The sequence below is a fragment of the Bufo bufo genome, chromosome 2 (genome assembly GCF_905171765.1).
Source record: "Bufo bufo chromosome 2, aBufBuf1.1, whole genome shotgun sequence".
In the NCBI taxonomy this organism is placed as follows: Eukaryota; Metazoa; Chordata; class Amphibia; order Anura; family Bufonidae; genus Bufo; species Bufo bufo.
In genome coordinates, this window is record NC_053390.1 from 22531332 (window position 1) to 22551374 (window position 20043).

General features: G+C 45.1%; 1 long non-coding RNA gene across 1 annotated transcript in view; it reads right to left on the reverse strand.

Annotated features, from left to right (window-relative positions):
- Positions 1-17435, reverse strand: part of LOC120991187 — a 51723-nt gene extending 34288 nt beyond the window's left edge. Inside the window, exon 1 of the long non-coding RNA XR_005776535.1 lies at positions 17378-17435. This is a non-coding gene — a long non-coding RNA (uncharacterized LOC120991187). The remainder of the gene's footprint in view (positions 1-17377) is intronic.
- Positions 17436-20043: the final 2608 nt, after the last annotated feature.

Sequence of the window (20043 nt, forward strand, 5' to 3'; positions counted from 1 at the left end):
CCCGCTCCCCGCTACACTTACCATGGCTGTCAGGACTTTAGCGTCTCGGCAGCCATGGTAACCACTCTGAAAAAGCTAAATGTCGGCTCCGGCAATGCGCCGAAACGACGTTTAGCTTAAGGCCGGATCCGGATCAATGCCTTCCAATGGGCATTAATTCCGGATCCGGCCTTGCGGCAAGTGTTCAGGATTTTTGGCCGGAGCAAAAAGCGCAGCATGCTGCGGTATTTTCTCCGGCCAAAAAACGTTCCGTTCCGGAACTGAAGACATCCTGATGCATCCTGAACGGATTTCTCTCTATTCAGAATGCATTAGGATAAAACTGATCAGGATTCTTCCGGCATAGAGCCCCGACGACGGAACTCTATGCCGGAAGACAAGAACGCAGGTGTGAAAGTAGCCTAAGCTGAGCTCACCTGCAGGCGGCTGGAGTGGCTGGTAACAATAAGGCGGAGGGCAGCGATCTGCTTTGAATCTGCTGTATGGTAAAAGTTAAAGGACCTGTGATGATGTCACCATCATGTGACCAAAGAATGTGGGGGCGGGGCTGAGCACTGGAGAGAATCCGGGACTGGGCTGTTTCAGAGCAGCGGGTGCAGGGAGGGAGTCAGGCTCCGTCTGTGACTGTGATCCTCGCCTTGCAGGACCTACTGGATCATACTGACATAGAGCGAGGGGCAGAGTTCTGTAGCAGTTAGGTCCTGCAGAGGCACACAGCATTATAAATCAGTATACCGCCCTGCTCTCCTGCAAGACGGAGGGCCACAGTCACACATGGAGCCTGATACCCCCCTACAGATGCTGGTCTGAAATAGCCCTAAGATGAGAAGTGTGTTATGAGTCTGTAGCTGTCTAGCACATAGTCAAAGAGGTCTCTATGAGCCTACAGCTGTCTAACATATAGTCCTAGAGGACACTTGCAGTCTACAGCTGTCTAGCACATAACCATAGAGGACTTTTGGGGAATATAGCTGTCTATCACATAACCATAAAGAACCCTTGGGGTCTACATCTGTCTAGCACATAATCATAGAAGAGTCTTGGTGTCTATGGATGTCTAGCACATAGTCATAGAGGACTCTTGGAGCCTACAACTGTCTACCACATAGCCATAGAGGACTATTGATTCCGGGGATAATAGACCGCAGCACCGACAAGAGGTCAAACTTGACGGACAGGTCTCCCAAGGATTACGGGACACTGGGGCTACCATCCGCAAATTGCGGAACGCACACGGACGCCATCCATGTTTTGCGGATCCATGATTTGCGGACCGCAAAACACACAACGGTCGTGTGCATGTAGCCTTACAGTAGGCTTCAGGTAACAGCTTAGGGTACTTTCACACTTGCGTCAAAGTTTTCCGGCATTGAGTTCCGTCCTAGGGCCTGTGAGGTTTCGCTCTGGTAGAAAGGCTAGCGGACGCAGTATAGAGGCAATCACAAAGTCTTCAACTTAAACAGTTTGATGTTTATTCACGCATAAGGAAACACAAAATGACCGTTCACAGTCTTGGTGTTTGTTCACACCATGCAATGTCCATAGAACAAAATCTTCACCTGGTTTGCAGTCTTTCCCACAGCCGTCCAACGCAGGCTTTAGGTGCCTCTTTTCCAGCATGCGCCTTCAAGCCTTTAGCACGGCACCAATTCACAGATCCCAAAGACAGAGTCTCCACAGCTTCCCTGTCAGATGGAGGATCAACCACACCCAGCTGAGACTGCTGGCTGGGTTTTATATAGGCCAATAAAGACCCGACCTGGAGCGTGGGGAGCAGCCACCCACCCAGCACTTTGGCTACTCCCAGTAAGAGACGGCCCGGATCGGCTTTACAGCCATACTAACAACAAACAGTGTCAATCAGCACTAGCTGCCGCTGACACTTAAAACTACCGGCTCTTACCTCACCGAGGCCAGGAACCTCGGTGACACATACAGTACAGACCAAAAGTTTGGACACACCTTCTCATTCAAAGAGTTTTCTTTATTTTCATGACTATGAAAATTGTAGATTCACACTGAAGGCATCAAAACTATGAATTAACACATGTGGAATTATATACATAACAAACAAGTGTGAAACAACTGAAAATATGTCATATTCTAGGTTCTTCAAAGTAGCCACCTTTTGCTTTGATTACTGCTTTGCACACTCTTGGCATTCTCTTGATGAGCTTCAAGAGGTAGTCCCCTGAAATGGTTTTCACTTCACAGGTGTGCCCTGTCAGGTTTAATAAGTGGGATTTCTTGCCTTATAAATGGGGTTGGGACCATCAGTTGCGTTGAGGAGAAGTCAGGTGGATACACAGCTGATAGTCCTACTGAATAGACTGTTAGAATTTGTATTATGGCAAGAAAAAAGCAGCTAAGTAAAGAAAAACGAGTGGCCATCATTACTTTAAGAAATGAAGGTCAGTCAGTCAGCCGAAAAATTGGGAAAACTGTGAAAGTAGGGGCTATTTGACCATGAAGGAGAGTGATGGGGTGCTGCGCCAGATGACCTGGCCTCCACAGTCACCGGACCTGAACCCAATCAAGATGGTTTGGGGTGAGCTGGACCGCAGAGTGACGGCAAAAGGGCCAACAAGTGCTAAGCATCTCTGGGAACTCCTTCAAGACTGTTGGAAGACCATTTCAGGGGACTACCTCTTGAAGCTCATCAAGAGAATGCCAAGAGTATGCAAAGCAGTAATCAAAGCAAAAGGTGGCTACTTTGAAGAACCTAGAATATGACATATTTTCAGTTGTTTCACACTTGTTTGTTATGTATATAATTCCACATGTGTTAATTCATAGTTTTGATGCCTTCATAGTCATGAAAATAAAGAAAACTCTTTGAATGAGAAGGTGTGTCCAAACTTTTGGTCTGTACTGTACGCCTTCCTACATACCTCCCCCTTTGTTCAACCCTGAGGGGGAGAACACCCACCAGACAGTGTACCCGGGACAGGGCATCTGCATTTCCCTGTAACCTGCCTGCCCTATGTTCCACGGAAAAATTTAAGTTTTGTAATGACAAGAACCACCTTGTGACCCGAGCATTCCTCTCTTTGGCCTGGCTCATCCACTTGAGAAGGGAGTGGTGTCACGGAACCATGAACCAGACGTACAACAAGAGATAAGTGAAAATAGGAAGGCTTTATTGAAAATAAAGCTGTAAAGCAAAAGTCCAAACGGATGGTGAAACCGAGCAGAGTCTTTGCGAAGCCAGAGGTCAGGAACCAGAAGGGTAGTCAGACGAAGCCAGGATCAGGAACCAGCAGGGTAGTCAGACGAAGCCAGGATCAGGAACCAGCAGGGTAGTCAGACGAAGCCAGGATCAGGAACCAGCAGGGTAGTCAGACGAAGCCAGGATCAGGAACCAGAAGCAGCAGCAGTCTTAGAAGCATGTGAACACAAGAGGACCAAGCAAGGAACTGAAGCCACAGACCTCCTATATATATTAGCTAGGCATCCAGCTCCTCCTAGGGGAAGGAGGAGCCGCAGGGTGGAAGGCTACAAGAAACCCAGAAACCAAGATGGCCGCCAGCACATGTCAAACGAAGGAGAGCAGCAAGCAGGTAAGACCATGACAGTACCTCCCCCTCAAGGGCCCCTCCTCCTCGGAGCACAAAACGGTTTCTGAGGGAAGCGTGCGTGGAAGGCTCGGAGCAAGGCAGGAGCATGGACATCTGCGGAGGGAACCCAGGAACGCTCCTCTGGACCATAACCACGCCAATGGACCAAAAACTGCAACCGACCACGGACCAGGCGTGAGTCCAGGATATTGCTCACCTCATATTCCTCACGATTGCCCACTTGGACCGGACGAGGCCGAGGAACCGAGGAAGTGAAACGATTACACACCAGTGGCTTCAACAGGGAGACATGAAACACGTTGGAGATCCGCATGCCAGGAGGAAGCGCAAGGGCATAGGCTACCGGGTTTACCCTGCGAAGCACTCGGAAGGGACCAACAAAGCGAGGCGCCAGCTTGGGAGTGGGCATTCGAAGGTTGAGGTTGCGGGTGGACAACCATACACGGTCTCCGACCTGGTAGGAAGGAGCAGGCGCTCGTCTGCGATCAGCCTGGAGTCTCTGGCGCTGCGCAGAGACCTCAAGGGACTTCTGGATCTGTACCCAAGAAGCACGTAGGACGGAAAGGTGATCCTCCACAGCCGGAATATCCTGGGGAGAGAATACCTCCGGTAACACGGCAGGTTGGAACCCATAATTGGCCATGAAGGGAGACGTCCCAGAGGAAGAGTTCACCGCCGTGTTCCTGGCAAACTCAGCCCAAGGCAGGAGGTCAACCCAATTGTCTTGGTGATCGGAGACATAGCAACGAAGGAATTGCTCCAAGGCCTGATTGGATCGTTCTGCGGCCCCATTGGACTGAGGGTGGTAGGCCGAGGAGAAGGAGAGATGAATCCCCAACTGGGAGCAAAAGGCGCGCCAGAACCTGGACACAAACTGACTCCCCCGATCCGACACAATCTCCTTAGGCAAACCGTGCAAGCAACCGGAAGACCTCCCTGGCAAAAATCGTGGCCAACTCTTGTGCAGAGGGTAACTTCTTGAGAGGAACACAGTGGCACATTTTGGAAAACCGATCCACAATCATGAGAATGACCGTATGGCCTCGGGATGCAGGGAGGTCCACAATGAAATCCATCCCCAGGTGTGACCATGGGCGCTCCCCGGTGGCTATGGGTTGCAGAAGGCCCAACGGAAGGTGCCGAGGGGACTTACTCTGGGCACAAACGGAGCATGCCGCTACATATGCGGCGATGTCGGAACGTAGGGAAGGCCACCAGAACAGACGTGAAACAGCCCAGGACAGCTGATTCTTTCCAGGATGCCCCGCGGTCTTGGAGTTATGGTAGGTTCGCAACAACCGAGTGCGCAACTCCTCAGGCACAAAACATCTGCCGTTGGGTCTCCCAGAGGGAGCACCAGATTGTAACTCTATGGCACAATCGTATGGGCGGTGCGGAGGTAGGGCAACCGCGCGCACCTTATCGAATACATCCCGGTACTCCTCGTATTCAGGAGGCAACAGAGAGTCCGAGGAAGTACACAGCAACTTGACAGACCCATGGATGCAACTAGCCCCACACTGCGGTGACCACGAGAGGATCTCGACCGATCTCCAATCGAAAGTCGGATTATGCTTCTGGAGCCAGGGGTACCCCAAGACCACCGAGTAGTGTGGAGACGAAATAACCTGGAGGCAGACCGACTCTCTGTGAACGGCACCAATGGCTATCCCCACTGGAAGGGTCTCATGAGTTACGTGTGGCGGCAGAAGGGGTCTGCCGTCTATCGCCTCAAGAGCCAGTGGGGAACCTCGAGCCTGCAGAGGAATGGAATTGGCGGCAGCGAACACACTATCAATGAACAAACCACCAGCACCAGAGTCCACCAACGCCTGGGTCGTCACCGAGCCCCCGACCCAGGAGAGGACAACAGTGATCAGTGGTTTGTCAACACGGGAAACCGGGGACGAGGAGACTCCACCCAAGATCTGCCCCCGACAGGATCTCAGGTACGAGCGTTTTCCCGGACGGTTCGGACATGCCAACCGAAAATGCCCACCGAGACCACAGTACATGCATCGGCCCTCGCGTCTCCGGAGTGCCCTCTCCCCCTCGGACAGGCGAGCAAACCCCAGCTGCATGGGTTCACCCCCAGACAAGTCATCCCCAGGAGGCGTGGGAGGAGAGGGAGGCACGGGTGGGACAGCAAACGTAGGCACCAATCTGTTAGAAGACCTCCGCAGGTTCTCCTTAAAGGAAGGTCTCTCCCTGAGTCTGGTGTCAATCAAAATCAGGAAAGAAATAAGAGACTCGAGCTCAACTGGTAGGTCCTTAGCTGCAACCTCATCCTTCAAGGCATCCGAGAGACCATGAGAGAAAGCAGCGACCAGAGCCTCATTATTCCAGCCCACCTCTGCTGCCAGGGTACGAAACTCAATGGCGTATTCAGCTACGGATCGTGAACCCTGTCTGATGGACATAAGGAGCTTCGCAGCAGAGGCAGCACGAGCCGGCACATCGAATACCTTCCGAAGAGAAGCAACAAAACCGGAAAACTCGGCAACCACCGGATTGTTGTTCTCCCATAAAGGGCTGGCCCAGGCCAAGGCCTTGTCCGAGAGCAGCGAGATCAAGAAGCCCACCTTTGATCTCTCAGTGGGAAAGGCATGTGGCAGCAACTCGAAATAAATGCCCACCTGGTTAAGGAAACCTCGGCACTGAGTTGGCTCTCCCCCAAAGCGCTGTGGAAGAGGGGCAGAACCGGTCATACCCCGAAACACTGCAGGCGCAACAACAGGTGTCGGGGTAGACTCTGGCGCAACAACCGGAGCGGCAGTAGGAGCGAGCCCAGGAGCGACAACCGACCCATCGGCAACGGGAGCGAAATGAGCCGTGCGTTCAAGCAGGGTTTGCAACGCCACAGCGAACCGACCCAACAGGTGATCCTGCTGATCAAGTCTGGCAACCAGCGTGGGTAGCGAGGATGGCCCTGTACCGTCAGAATTCATGGCTTGGTCCTAATGCCACGGAACCATGAACCAGACGTACAACAAGAGATAAGTGAAAATAGGAAGGCTTTATTGAAAATAAAGCTGTAAAGCAAAAGTCCAAACGGATGGTGAAACCGAGCAGAGTCTTTGCGAAGCCAGAGGTCAGGAACCAGAAGGGTAGTCAGACGAAGCCAGGATCAGGAACCAGCAGGGTAGTCAGACGAAGCCAGGATCAGGAACCAGCAGGGTAGTCAGACGAAGCCAGGATCAGGAACCAGCAGGGTAGTCAGACGAAGCCAGGATCAGGAACCAGAAGCAGCAGCAGTCTTAGAAGCATGTGAACACAAGAGGACCAAGCAAGGAACTGAAGCCACAGACCTCCTATATATATTAGCTAGGCATCCAGCTCCTCCTAGGGGAAGGAGGAGCCGCAGGGTGGAAGGCTACAAGAAACCCAGAAACCAAGATGGCCGCCAGCACATGTCAAACGAAGGAGAGCAGCAAGCAGGTAAGACCATGACAAGTGGTCGGTCACCAGACGGAACTCTCTCCCCAACAGATAATAGTGGAGAGACTCGAGTACCCATTTGATGGCCAGGCACTCTCTATCCACTATACTGTACCTAGTCTCAGCTTGGGTAAGCTTTCGGCTCAGAAAAACAACAGGATGTTCCTCCCCATTGATGTCCTGAGAGAGGACAGCTCCGAGGCCTATTTCAGAGGCATCGGTCTATATCACAAACTCCCTCTTAAAGTCAGGCGTCACCAATACCAGGGACCCACACAGGGAAGACTTCAAAGCGGAGAAAGCCTTTTCCGCCTGCTCATTCCACTGAACAGTCACTGCCTTGTGTCCCTTCAAAAGGCCTGTCAATGGTGCGGCGATTTCAACTCTCAGGGCCGCTTAAAACCTTTTGTTAGACCTAGAATCCTAACTTGGGATCTAAACATAGAACTCAAGGGTCTAACAAAAAGTCCTTTTGAGCCGTTAGGGGATGTGTCAGTTAAGATGCTCTCTTTTAAGACAGTTTTCCTCATAGCAAGTACATCAGCTAGGAGAATAGGGGAAATTCAAGCCCTCTCTATCAGACATCCATACTTAACTATCACGGATGATAGAGTGATTCTTAAAGGGAACCTGTCACCTGGATTTTGGGTATAGAGCTGAGGACATGGGTTGCTAGATGGCCGCTAGCACATCCGCAATATCCTGTCCCCATAGCTCTGTGTGCTTTTATTGTGTAAAAAAAAAACGATTTGATACATATGCAAATTAACCTGAGATGAGTCAGAGCTTGAAAATATGACTCTTCTCTGGTCACACAAGTAAGATATGACTCTTTTATGTTAATTTTCATATGTATCAAATAGTTTTTTTTACACAATAAAAGCACACAGAGCTATGGGGACTGGGTATTGCGGATGTGCTAGCGGCCATCTAGCAACCCATGTCCTCAGCTCTATACCCAAAATCCCGGTGACAGGTTCCCTTTAAACCAGATCCAGGATTTCTTCCTAAGGTAGTTTCAGACTTCCATAGGAACCAGGAAATAGTGCTGCCATGATTTTGTAATAACCCGAAAAACAAAAAGAAGAGGAATTCCATTCCTTAGACGTTAGAGGAGATGCGATGAGATATCTGGAAGTAACTAGAGACTTTAGGAAGGTTGATAACCTGTTAGTACAGTTCGAAGGGAGAAATAAAGGGAAAGCTGGCTCTAGGGCCTCCATCGCCAGGTGGATAAAACAAACTATCCATGACTTTTACAGTCTCCAAAATCTTCCTTGCCCTGTGATAGTTAGGGCCCATTCCACCAGGGCGATCTCTTCTTCCTATGCAGAAAGAGCGGGTGCTTCATTGAAGCAGATATGTAGGGTCGCAACTTGGTCCAACATTCATACCTTCATAAAACACTACAGACTTGACTGCCAGGATCTTCAGAACTATCTTTTGGTAGGAAGGTCATCCAAGTCATAGCCCCCCCCCCCCCCCTTAATTGAATAATCTGGTAGGTCTCCTATCTTGCCGTCATGGTGGTGAAATGGGAAAAACTGAATTAGACTTACTGGTAATTCCTTTTCCATGAATCCACCATGACGGCATGGAATTCCCCCCCCCCAAAAAAAAAAAAGGAATAGACATCAGACAGTTATATGAGTTAACCTGAAATTTTGCTTTATGTGAATTAGTGAGGAAATAAAAAAAAAATAAAAAAAATGAAGTGTATATACCTAGGTGAAGGGTTACTATAGTAATCTGGTAAACACTGACGAGAGTGTGGGGCAGGGGCAATTTAACCTTTCTCTGTTTTCCTGCTCCTACAGAGGTCAGGGGTCAATCTCCTATCTTGCCGTCATGGTGCATTCATGGAAAAGGAATTACCAGTAAGTCTAATTCAGTTTTTTGTTTTGCATTTTTGTTTTTTCCTCCGCATGTTCCAATAGCCATAACTTTTTTTTATTTTTCCGTTCACATAGCCATATGTCGGCCTATTTTTGTAGGACAAGATGCATATTTTAATGGAACGTTTTAATTTAACATGTCTTATTGGAAAAAGGGGGGGGATCTTTGTGGGGTTAAATAAAATAAAAAAGAAGATAATTCCACCAAGGTTTTGACATCAAGGCGTTCACCGTGCACTAAAAATGACATGAACTCCTTATTCTGCAGCTCAATACAAATCAATACCAAACTGGTATAGGTTGATTTTTCTTCTTTTTTTTTAAGTAGCAAAACAGAAATAATAAACTTTTCTTTGCATCAACATTTACTGACAGCCACAACTTTTTTACATTACACTGTATGAGGCACACTTACAGAGCTGTATGAGGGCTTGTTTTTTGCGTAACGAACAGTAGTTTTTGTTGTTACTATTTTTGTGGTACATACGACTTTTTGATCACCATTATTTAAAAAAAATGAGAAAATAAATAAATAAATAAAAAAACACATTTATCACTGATTAAAAATTACACATATTAGGTATCGCCGCGTCAGTAATTACCGGCTCTATAAAAATATCACATGACCTAACCCCTCAGGTGAATACCGTAAAAAATGTGTAAAAAAAGCAATTTTTTGTCACTTTTTTTATAATGAAATAATCTTTATTCTTCTTTTTACAAATCAATCTTACAAAATCTTAAACAATCCTTAGTCTTAGTTACATTATAAATCAATATACATACATGCATATCATTTACATTCTACTTCCCTCCCTCCACCCAAAGCATGTTTTCCCTCTGGAAAAAAAAAAGGGAGGGGGGGAATCCCCCTCCTCCTCTCTCTCCCCTTCCCCCAACCCCCCCAGGGCCTACAGAGCCAGCGGCCCCACAAAAAGTGTAATAGCAAGTGATCAAAAAGTCATACGCACCCCAAAATAGTGCCAATCAAACCGTCATCTCATCCCACAAAAATCATACCCTACCCAAGATAATCGCCCAAAAACTGAAAAAACTATGGATCTCGGACTATGGAGACACTAAAGCATGAAATAATTGTGTAAAACGTACATAAATAAAAAAAAGTTGACATATTAGGTATCGCCGCGTCCGTAATAACCTGCTCTATAAAAATACCACATGATCTAACCTGTCAGATGAATGTTGTAAATAACAAAAAATAAAAACGGTGCCAAAACAGCTATTTCTTGTTACCTTGCCTCACAAAAAGTGTCATATAGATATAGAGCAACCAAAAAATCATATGTACCCTAAAATAGTACCAATAAAACTGCCACCCTATCCCGTAGTTTCGAAAATGGAGTCACTTTTTTGGAGTTTCTATTCTAGGGGTGCATCAGGGGGGCTTCAAATGGGACATGGTGTCAAAAAACCAGTCCAGCAAAATCTGCCTTCCAAAAACCTATGGCATTCCTTTCCTTCTGCGCCCCCTGCCGTGTGCCCGTGCAGCAGTTTACGACCACATATGGGGTGTTTCTGTAAACTACAGAATCAGGGCCATAAATATTGAGTTTTGTTTGGCTGTAAACCCTTGATTTGTAACAAAAAATGGAAAAAATGGATTCAAATGGAAAATCTGCCAAAAAAGTGAAATTTAATCTCTATTTTTCATTAATTCTTGTGGAACACCTAAAGGGTTAGCAAAGTTTGTGAAATCAGTTTTGAATACCTTGAGGGGTGTAGTTTGTAAAATGGGGTCATTTTTGGGTGGTTTCTATTATGTAAGCCTCACAAAGTGACTTCAGACCTGAACTGGTCCTGAAAAAGTGGGTTTTAGAAATTTTCTGAAAAATTTCAAGATTTGCTACTAAACTTCTAAGCCTTGTAACGTCCCCAAAAATAAAATGGCATTCCCAAAAATATCCAAACATAAAGTAGACATATGGGGAATGTAAATTAATAACCATTTTTGGAGGTATTACTATGTATTATAGAAGTAGAGAAATTGAAACTTGGAAATTTGCTTATTTTTCCAAATTTTTAGGTAAATAATAAAAATTATTTTTTTTTACTCCATTTTACCAGTGTTATGAAGTACAATATGTGTTGGAAAAAACAATCTCAGAATGGCCTGGATAAATAAAAGCGTTTTAAAGTTATTCACACATAAAGTGACACTGGTCAGATTTGCAAAAAATGGCCTGGTCCTTAAGGTGAAAATGAGCCCGTCCTTAAGGGGTTAAAGGCGGTTTCATGGGCATTGGCAATTCCTTCATTATTTCATTCTCAATTAAGCACATAAAAGGCCTTGAGTTGATTTGAGGTGTGGTGCTTACATTTTGAAGATTTTGCTAAGAAGTAAACATGCGGTCAAAGGAGCTCTCCATGCAGGTAAAACAAGCCATCCTTCATCTGCAAAAACAGAAAAAACCCATCCAAGAAATTGCTACACTATTAAGAGTAGCAAAATATATAGTTTGGTACATCCTGAGAAAGAAAGAAAGCACTGGTGACCTCAACAATGCAAAAAGACCTGGACGGCCACGGAAGACAACAGTGGTGGATGATCGCAGAATAATTACCATGGTGAAGAGAAACCCCTTCACAACAGCCAACCAAGTGAACAACACTCTCCAGGATATAGGCGTATCAATATCCAAATCTACCATAAAGAGAAGACTGCATGAAAGTAAGTACAGAGGGTTCACTGCACGGTGCAAGCCACGCATCAGCCTCAAGAATAAGAAGGCTACATTAGTCTTTGCTAAAAAACATCTTAAAAAACCAGCACACTTCTGGAAGTACATTCTTTGGACAGATGAAACCAAGATCAACCTCTACCAGAATGATGGAAAGAAAAAAGTATGGCGAAGGCACGGTACAGCTCATGATTAGTGTTGAGCGAACTTCTGTTTTAAGTTCGGCGTCTAAAGTTCGGCTTCCGGTTAGCGGAGAATCCCGATATGGATTCCGAATTCCGTTGTGGTCCGTGGTAGCGGAATCAATAATGGCCAAAATAGCGAATATTATGTAATAATTATATAGTAAGTCAGTGATAATATCTGACACTGGAAAAGCTGGGTAATAACTCAGTGTAGATCTCGAGTTATTACCCAGCTTTCCCAGTGTGTCAGATTTTATCACTGAGTTATTACCCAGCTTTCCCAGTGTCAGATATCATCCTAGTGTAGATTGCGAATATTCTAATTGCGAATTTTCCATGCAAAAGGCTACACTAATAAGCTTGTCATAAGACTCAGTCTAATATTCTTGTCAGAAGATTATGAAACCAATAGAGGGCGCTATTGAGCTATGAACAGCGCCCTCAATTGGTTTCATAGTCTTCTGACAAGAATATTTGTCTCGTCATAAGACTGTGAAACCAATAGAGGGCGCTAACTATAACTCAATAGCGCCATCTATTGGTTTTCATAGTCTTATGACAGCTGAAAAACAAGGCAGATTCTGCTCATTTGCAGGTCTTTCCCATAAGCCCATGTTTATGCAAATGAGTTTTTACATGACAAAACTGTATAGAAAGGTTATTGAATATTATGTTAGGACAATCAGAAAACTTTTTATCGCCCTAATGATATTGATCTAGGTGTGCAGGTCCACCCAAGCCATCCAACAGATGCAAAAAAACTTTGAGGTTTACTGGTTCTCAGTCAGATAATGGTTGGTTTGGAATATCACATAGTGCACAAGGCTGTCTGTCTTATAGATAGATAGATAGATAGATAGATGGATGGCTTGTACATAACTGGCTTTTGGCATATAGCCTTTGTGTGGTTGTATGTTGTAGATAATAGGAGTCTAAGACATATCCAGCTATCCTCTTAATGCTGTTGCCAAACCTTTTTGATAGAGTTTCCCTCAATTTTGAACCTTTTTTTTATGAACCAGACACCTTCTTCTCTTCCAAGCAGGGGGTGCCTGGGGTTCTCCCGTTGACTTCCATTTTATTAAATTGTATTTGAGCATCCGAATTATTCTGCCGAGCACTCGCACTCGGATCTGCTGAGCATAGCGATGCTTCAGCCGAACAGTAGTTCGGCCGAGCATGCTCGCTTATCACTAAAGATGGGAAGTTCGGATCTTTTTCATGAATCGGTTCATTTGAATCAGTTCACTCAAAAGAACCGATTCATGAATCGGATCTTCGGTTCACTTCCTGAGCCGGCAGAAGCAAGTGAACTGAAGATCAATGCGCATGCTCAGCTCATCGAATCTTCGGTTCACTTGCTGAGTCGGCTCTCAAGTGAACCGAAGGTCAGGAGGGACTTGCTCCTGGCAAACAAAGCTCTGCTGCAGTGAATGCAGTGGAGCAGACTGTGATGTAGTGGCTATAGTTATTGCAGGGACTCAGTGATGTAGTGGCTATGGCTATAGTTATTGCAGGGACTCAGATAATTGTCTGAGAGTTTATTAGTTAAAAGAATCGTGTCACCGAGTCCCTGCCAGGCTTCCTGCTCTGCTACACTGCTGCATGCACCCTGTACACACACAGCTCCGCTACATGCTAGACTAATGCCATGTTGCCAGGTAAACCCAATTTTAACATCTGTGGCAAAGTGGGGTTAAAATTCTTTATTTAATCTTATAGCGTTTCAATATTCCAAAAAAATATTTATTGTAGTTTCTTCTGATCTGGCTTGTTTTAGAATTTGATTTCCTTACAAAATGTTTTTCTAATATAGAACATCAAAATGGCTTCTCTCACGTGTGAATTCTCTCATGTTTAACAAGGATTGTTTTCCATTTAAAACATTTGAAAAGTTGTCTTATGTTAAACAAGATGTGTTTTTGGTGTAAAACATTTCCCACATTCTGAACATGAATATGGCTTCTCTCCTGTATGAATTCTCTCATGTGCAACAAAAGTTGATTTCTATACAAAACATTTTCCACATACTGGACACTAATATGATTTCTCTCCTGTGTGACTTTTCTTATGTATAACAAGCTTTGATTTGTCTGTAAAGCACTTCCCACATTTTGAACATGAATATAGATTCGCTCCTCTATGACTTTTCTCATGTCTAACAAGCCTTGATTTGTCTGTGAAGCACTTGGAACATTCTGAACAGGCGTGTGGCTTCTCTCCTGTATGAATTTTCTGATGACTAACAAGGATTGATCTCTGTGTAAAACTTTTCCCACATTCTGAGCATGGATACGGTTTCTCTCCTGTGTGACATCTTATATGTCTTAAAAGATCTGATTTTGATTTAAAACATTTCTCACATTCTGAACATGAATGTAGCCTATCTTCTGTATGACTTTTCTCATGTTTAACAAGAATTGACTTCTGTGCAAAGTATTTACCACATTCTGAACACGAATATGGCTTCTCTCCTGTGTGAATTCTCCTCTTATGTCTAAGAAGATTTAATTTAGCAGTAAAACATCTTCCACATTCTGAACATGAGAATGGCGTTTCTCCTGTGTGAATTCTCTCATGTGTAACAAGACTTATTTTATATGAAAAACATTTACCACATTCTGAACACGAATATGGCTTCTCTCCTGTGTGACTTCTCTCATGTGCAACAAGATTTGATTTCAATGTAAAACATTTCTCACATTCTGAGCATGAAAATGGCTTCACTCCTGTGTGAAATCTCTCATGTATAACAAGATTTGATTTATCTGTAAAGCACTTCCCACATTCTGAACATGAATATGACTTCTCTTTTGTATGATTTTTCTCATGTCTAATAAGACTTGATTTGTCTGGGAAGCACTTGGAACATTCTGAACAGGTGTGTGACTTCTCTCCTGTGTGAATTCTTCTCTTTGCAGAAAGACCGGAGGTTTTTGTGGATTTTTTGCCACACTGAAACCGTTTCACCCCTTTCTGATTTCTACTTCTGGTAACAATGTGTGATTGATCAGGAGAAAGTTCCTCATGATTAGGGGAGTTATATGATAGCTCGGAACTGTGAAGTCCTGGATGTACATTAAGGGTAATGAGTTTTTTTCCTGAAGAAAGCTGTAGGATATCTTTATCTTTTGCTTTATAAGTTAGTGATAATATGAAGTTTCCCTCAGAATTGTTACTGGAATTTTCTGTCAAAAGATAAAAAATGAAATGTGTGATTTATTTTCAAACTACGGAGTAGATAAACTTATAACATTCCTATTAGACTGGAAGTGGCAGCTAGCATGACAGAGAAATATTAATACTCAGAAAATACCTGGAATTTTTATTACATAAACGTAGCACAAAAATAAAAAAAAACTGACCCTGTCTGGCAATCTGCCAACACTTCAGTTCTTTCAGTCTCCACCCCACATTGCAATGGTTGGTCATAGCCAGTGTCATCATCATCAGTGTCAGTCCCCATCATTGCCTGTGAAAAAGCCATTTCCCCCTGCACCACCTACTCCTCCTAAATTAGCTGTATTGTGTCTAGAGAAAGCTTTCTTTACCGCCTCTCTGGCATCCTGCCACATCAATGTGCAGGCTCCGAATACACATGGATTCTTGGGATCTGACTATGACATGTCAATATGGTTCCTCCTGATTGGCTGAAGCTAACTGCATGGCATTATGGGCAATCCCACTGGCCATGGTTTTACTTGGGGATATGTGATCCTGATGGCCTTTCATCTGCAAAATGGCAGAGAGTATTTTGAGCATTTTGCAAGAATCAAAATGCAAAAGCTTCACATTTGCTCGGAAGCCAAATTTTTTATAAATTCGAAATAAATTATAATACAGTAGTTTATTTTTTATTTCCAGGAGGCCTCTGCATAGAAGAGTGTAGTCTATTATACAGCCTGAAAAATGCTAATAGGACACACATTTACCATTAGTCAGGTAAATGGAGCCCTATTGATATATTTGATTTACAAGGCAAATGCAGGGTCCTAATGTGATGTTAAAGAGCCCACCCTGCATAGTCCACCATTACATGTCACTGCACATGACGGGTTTTACCCTGTGATATAGGAGGCTGGTACTCCTCCATTACATGTCAATGCACTCGCATGTATACACTGCACACACGTGTATACACTGCACATAACGGCTCTTACCTTGTGATATAAGAGGCTGGTGCTCCTCCATTACATGTCACTGCACACACGTGTATACACTGCACATGACGGCTCTTACCCTGTGATATAAGAGGCTGGTGCTCCTCCATTACATGTCACTGCACAGACGTGTATACACTGTACATGACGGGTCTTACCTTGTGATATAAGAGGCTGGTGCTCCTTCATTACATGTCACTGCACACACGTGTATACACTGCACATGATGGCTGTTACCTTGTGATATAAGAGGCTGATGCTCCTCCATTACATGTCACTGCGCACACGTGTATACACTGCACATGACGGCTCTTACCTTGTGATATAGAGGCTGATGCTCCTCCATTACATGTCACTGCGCACACGTGTATACACTGCACATGACGGCTCTTACCTTGTGATATAGAGGCTGATGCTCCTCCATTACATGTCACTGCACACACGTGTATACACTGCACATGACGGGCCTTACCCTGTGATATAAGAGCATGGTGCTCCTCCATTACATGTCACTGCACACACGTGTATACACTGCACATGACGGCTCTTACCTTGTGATATAAGAGGCTGGTGCTCCTCCATTACATGTCACTGCACACACGTGTATACACTGCACATGACGGCTCTTACCCTGTGATATAAGAGGCTGGTGCTCCTCCATTACATGTCACTGCACACACGTGTATACACTGCACATGACGGCTCTTACCTTGTGATATAAGAGGCTGGTGCTCCTCCATTACATGTCACTGCACACATGTGTATACACTGCACATGACGGGTCTTACCTTGTGATATAAGAGGCTGGTGCTCCTCCATTACATGTCACTGCACACACGTGTATACACTGCACATAACGGCTCTTACCCTGTGATATAAGAGGCTGGTGCTCCTCCATTACATGTCACTGCACACACGTGTATACACTGCACATGACGGCTCTTACCTTGTGATATAAGAGGCTGGTGCTCCTCCATTACATGTCACTGCACACACGTGTATACACTGCACATGACGGCTCTTACCTTGTGATATAAGAGGCTGGTGCTCCTCCATTACATGTCACTGCACACACACGTGTATACACTGCACATGACGGCTCTTACCTTGTGATATAAGAGGCTGGTGCTCCTCCATTACATGTCACTGCACACACGTGTATACACTGCACATGACGGCTCTTACCCTGTGATATAAGAGGCTGGTGCTCCTCCATTACAGGTCACTGCACACATGTGTATACACTGCACATGACGGCTCTTACCCTGTGATATAAGAGGCTGGTGCTCCTCCATTACATGTCACTGCACACACGTGTATACACTGCACATGACGGCTCTTACCCTGTGATATAAGAGGCTGGTGCTCCTCCATTACATGTCACTGCACACACGTGTATACACTGCACATGACGGCTCTTACCTTGTGATATAAGAGGCTGGTGCTCCTCCATCATGGCCTCCTTGTACAGATCCTTGTGTCCTTCTATATACTCCCACTCCTCCATGGAGAAATAGACAGTGACGTCCTGACACCTTATAGGAACCTGACAACACAATGACACCGTCATCACCCAGACCCCTCCAGTGCTGTTACTGGAGAATTTCCCAGCATTCCCAGCAGTGTCACCTCTCCAGTCAGCAGCTCCATCATCTTGTGGGTGAGTTCTAGGATCTTCTGCTCATGTATCAGGGGGTGAGGGGGAGGCTCTGTGATGGGGGGAGGGGTCCTGCTCCGCCCTCCTGACTCCTGGAGATGGATGATGGGAGTCACACAGTCCCCCGATGTCTTCTTCACTATTGTGTACTCCTGTGGATGGAGAAAGACACTTAGGGAGTAAACCCTTCAGGGCCCATGTGCTCTCCTCCGGCCCTTCCCTCCTGGGTACAACGTGCCTACTTACCTCCTCATGGCTCCTACAACATGACTATTGGTCACTGGATCCATCACTCACCATATTGGGGGCTGATCTTCAGGTTCTCCATCACTTGGAAGGTCTGGAGGCCGTTCTCCAGGACCCTGGACTCTTCCTATCACTTCCTATGATGGATTCTCCTTCCCGATGTCTGACTTGTTACAGAATACAATAAAGAGGAGAGAAATCTAGAAAAGTTTACCTCTCCGCTCAGCAGGGAGATGATCTCCAAGGTAAGGTCTAATATTCTTCTGCTGATCTCCTTCCTGTCCATCCTTGGTGGATCATTCAGGAGAAGGGCCTTATTGCTGGTTTTCTTCATCCCTCCTCCAAAAAAAAAAAAAGGAATAAAGTTTAAAGAACCACTTGTATGATTTTTTTTTTTTTTTTTGCAGACTTGAATTTCAAATAGATCTTAAACCTTCTATACTAATAAAGTAACATTTTTAGATGCTTAGTTTACACAGAAATTTACATCTTCATTTTCTGTTAATGCATCATGTGATTTAGATAGGACTAACTATTCTGTCCTTATACTTAGGTCTTCCCCAACAGGTCCATTTCTCCCTTTCCTGTGCAGCTGGAAACTACAAGCAGAGACTAAAGGAAGATCGTCATCTGCTGTATCCCCCTCAGCAGCTCTTCCTTTCTGCTTCCATTGTGGAAGTGCCCATAAGTACAGGAGGAGCGGGAAGCAGAGAATGCAGCGCTCCCTGGGCTCACTGTTCACCGCTTCCTGGTCCTCGACCGCTCGTTATGCTGTGACTGCGCAGAGCATGAGGACATCTGTGCTCTGTGACTTCACGGTGTGCACATCAGGTCACAGCACAACGTGCAGCAGAAAGAAGAAGAGAGCTGGATCCTAGGAGTGGTGGCCGTGTCCGGGGCAGGGGAGGTAAGTTTATGTTTTATTTTTGCTCTGAGCATGGGGGTCTGAACTGAGGGGTCATTCACACTGTGGGTCTGATCTGATGTCTGAGTGGGGGGGTCTTATTTACATTGGGGGTCTGATGTGAGGTCAGATTGGAAGTCTTATTAATATTGGGGGTCTGATTGGGGCTCTGAGCTGAGGTCTGATTGACATTGGTAGTCTTATCTGAAAAATATTATTTTCTTATTCTCCTCCTCTAACACCTCGGTGCGTCTTATAGGATGAAACAATACTGTATAATGCTTGAAAAGCACTAAACTGTTATTTCTTATATTCTTATACAGTTATTATTATTTATTTAGCTTTCTGCAGTTTTCCTCAATAAATACAGCAAAAACCCATAGAAACGGAGGGCAGAATTCTGCGGTTAATGCAGCCCGAACAGCTGAACATATAAACTCTGTCCAAACTGCGTTTGGTGCTGAGAGGTGTGCAATGTATTTCTGGAGTCAAATCGAATTTGTTGTTTTTAATAAATGTACGTTTAAAAATAAAAAATAAAATCTCCCATACAGCCCGAACCGCTTCACGCATGTGTGCTGGTATTCACTACAATTCTATACTTGGTGCCAGTATACACTGCAGCTCTAGTATTATATTCATTATATTAAAACTACACACATTAACCACAGTATTTTGCAAAGATTACTGTATACTTTAAACTGTCCCATTACAGGTTGATCTCTCTCTCTCTCTCTCTTACACAGAAACTTTCAGCTCTTTTCAAGAACTATGTAGTTCCTTCCAGAAATGCACATCAAAGTGAAAAGATCACCATCATGGTGGTCACAAAAGGTAACAACCGGACTCCACACCTATCTATTTGCTAAGGATGAAGCAGGAAGAAAGAATCAGGCACCAGGGAGAATGAAGCATCTGTAAGGTACGTGTAGTGCACCAGGAAACGACAAAGGGCGGCAGGAAGTAGAGAGGTGGAGACATGGGCGATTCGTCCCACAGTGGAGAAGAAGGTAAACCAGCTAAAGGAGCGCAGGGATGCAGAGTGGGATCACATTGCTGAGTGCGGAGGAGGCGATGCTGGCGCATCAATGAGGGCTGATGGTGCAGGTAGTATAACTAAGGGCTGGTAACATGGGGAGGAGCAGGGATTCCAAGCTGGAGCGCAATAGTGAGAAAAGGAACAGTGAGAAACATAGGAAGGATCTAAGGTAGAGCGATGCACCATAGATGATCCAGAGAAAACAGAGATAGCAGGAAGAAGAAGAGATCAGGAAAAGAGAT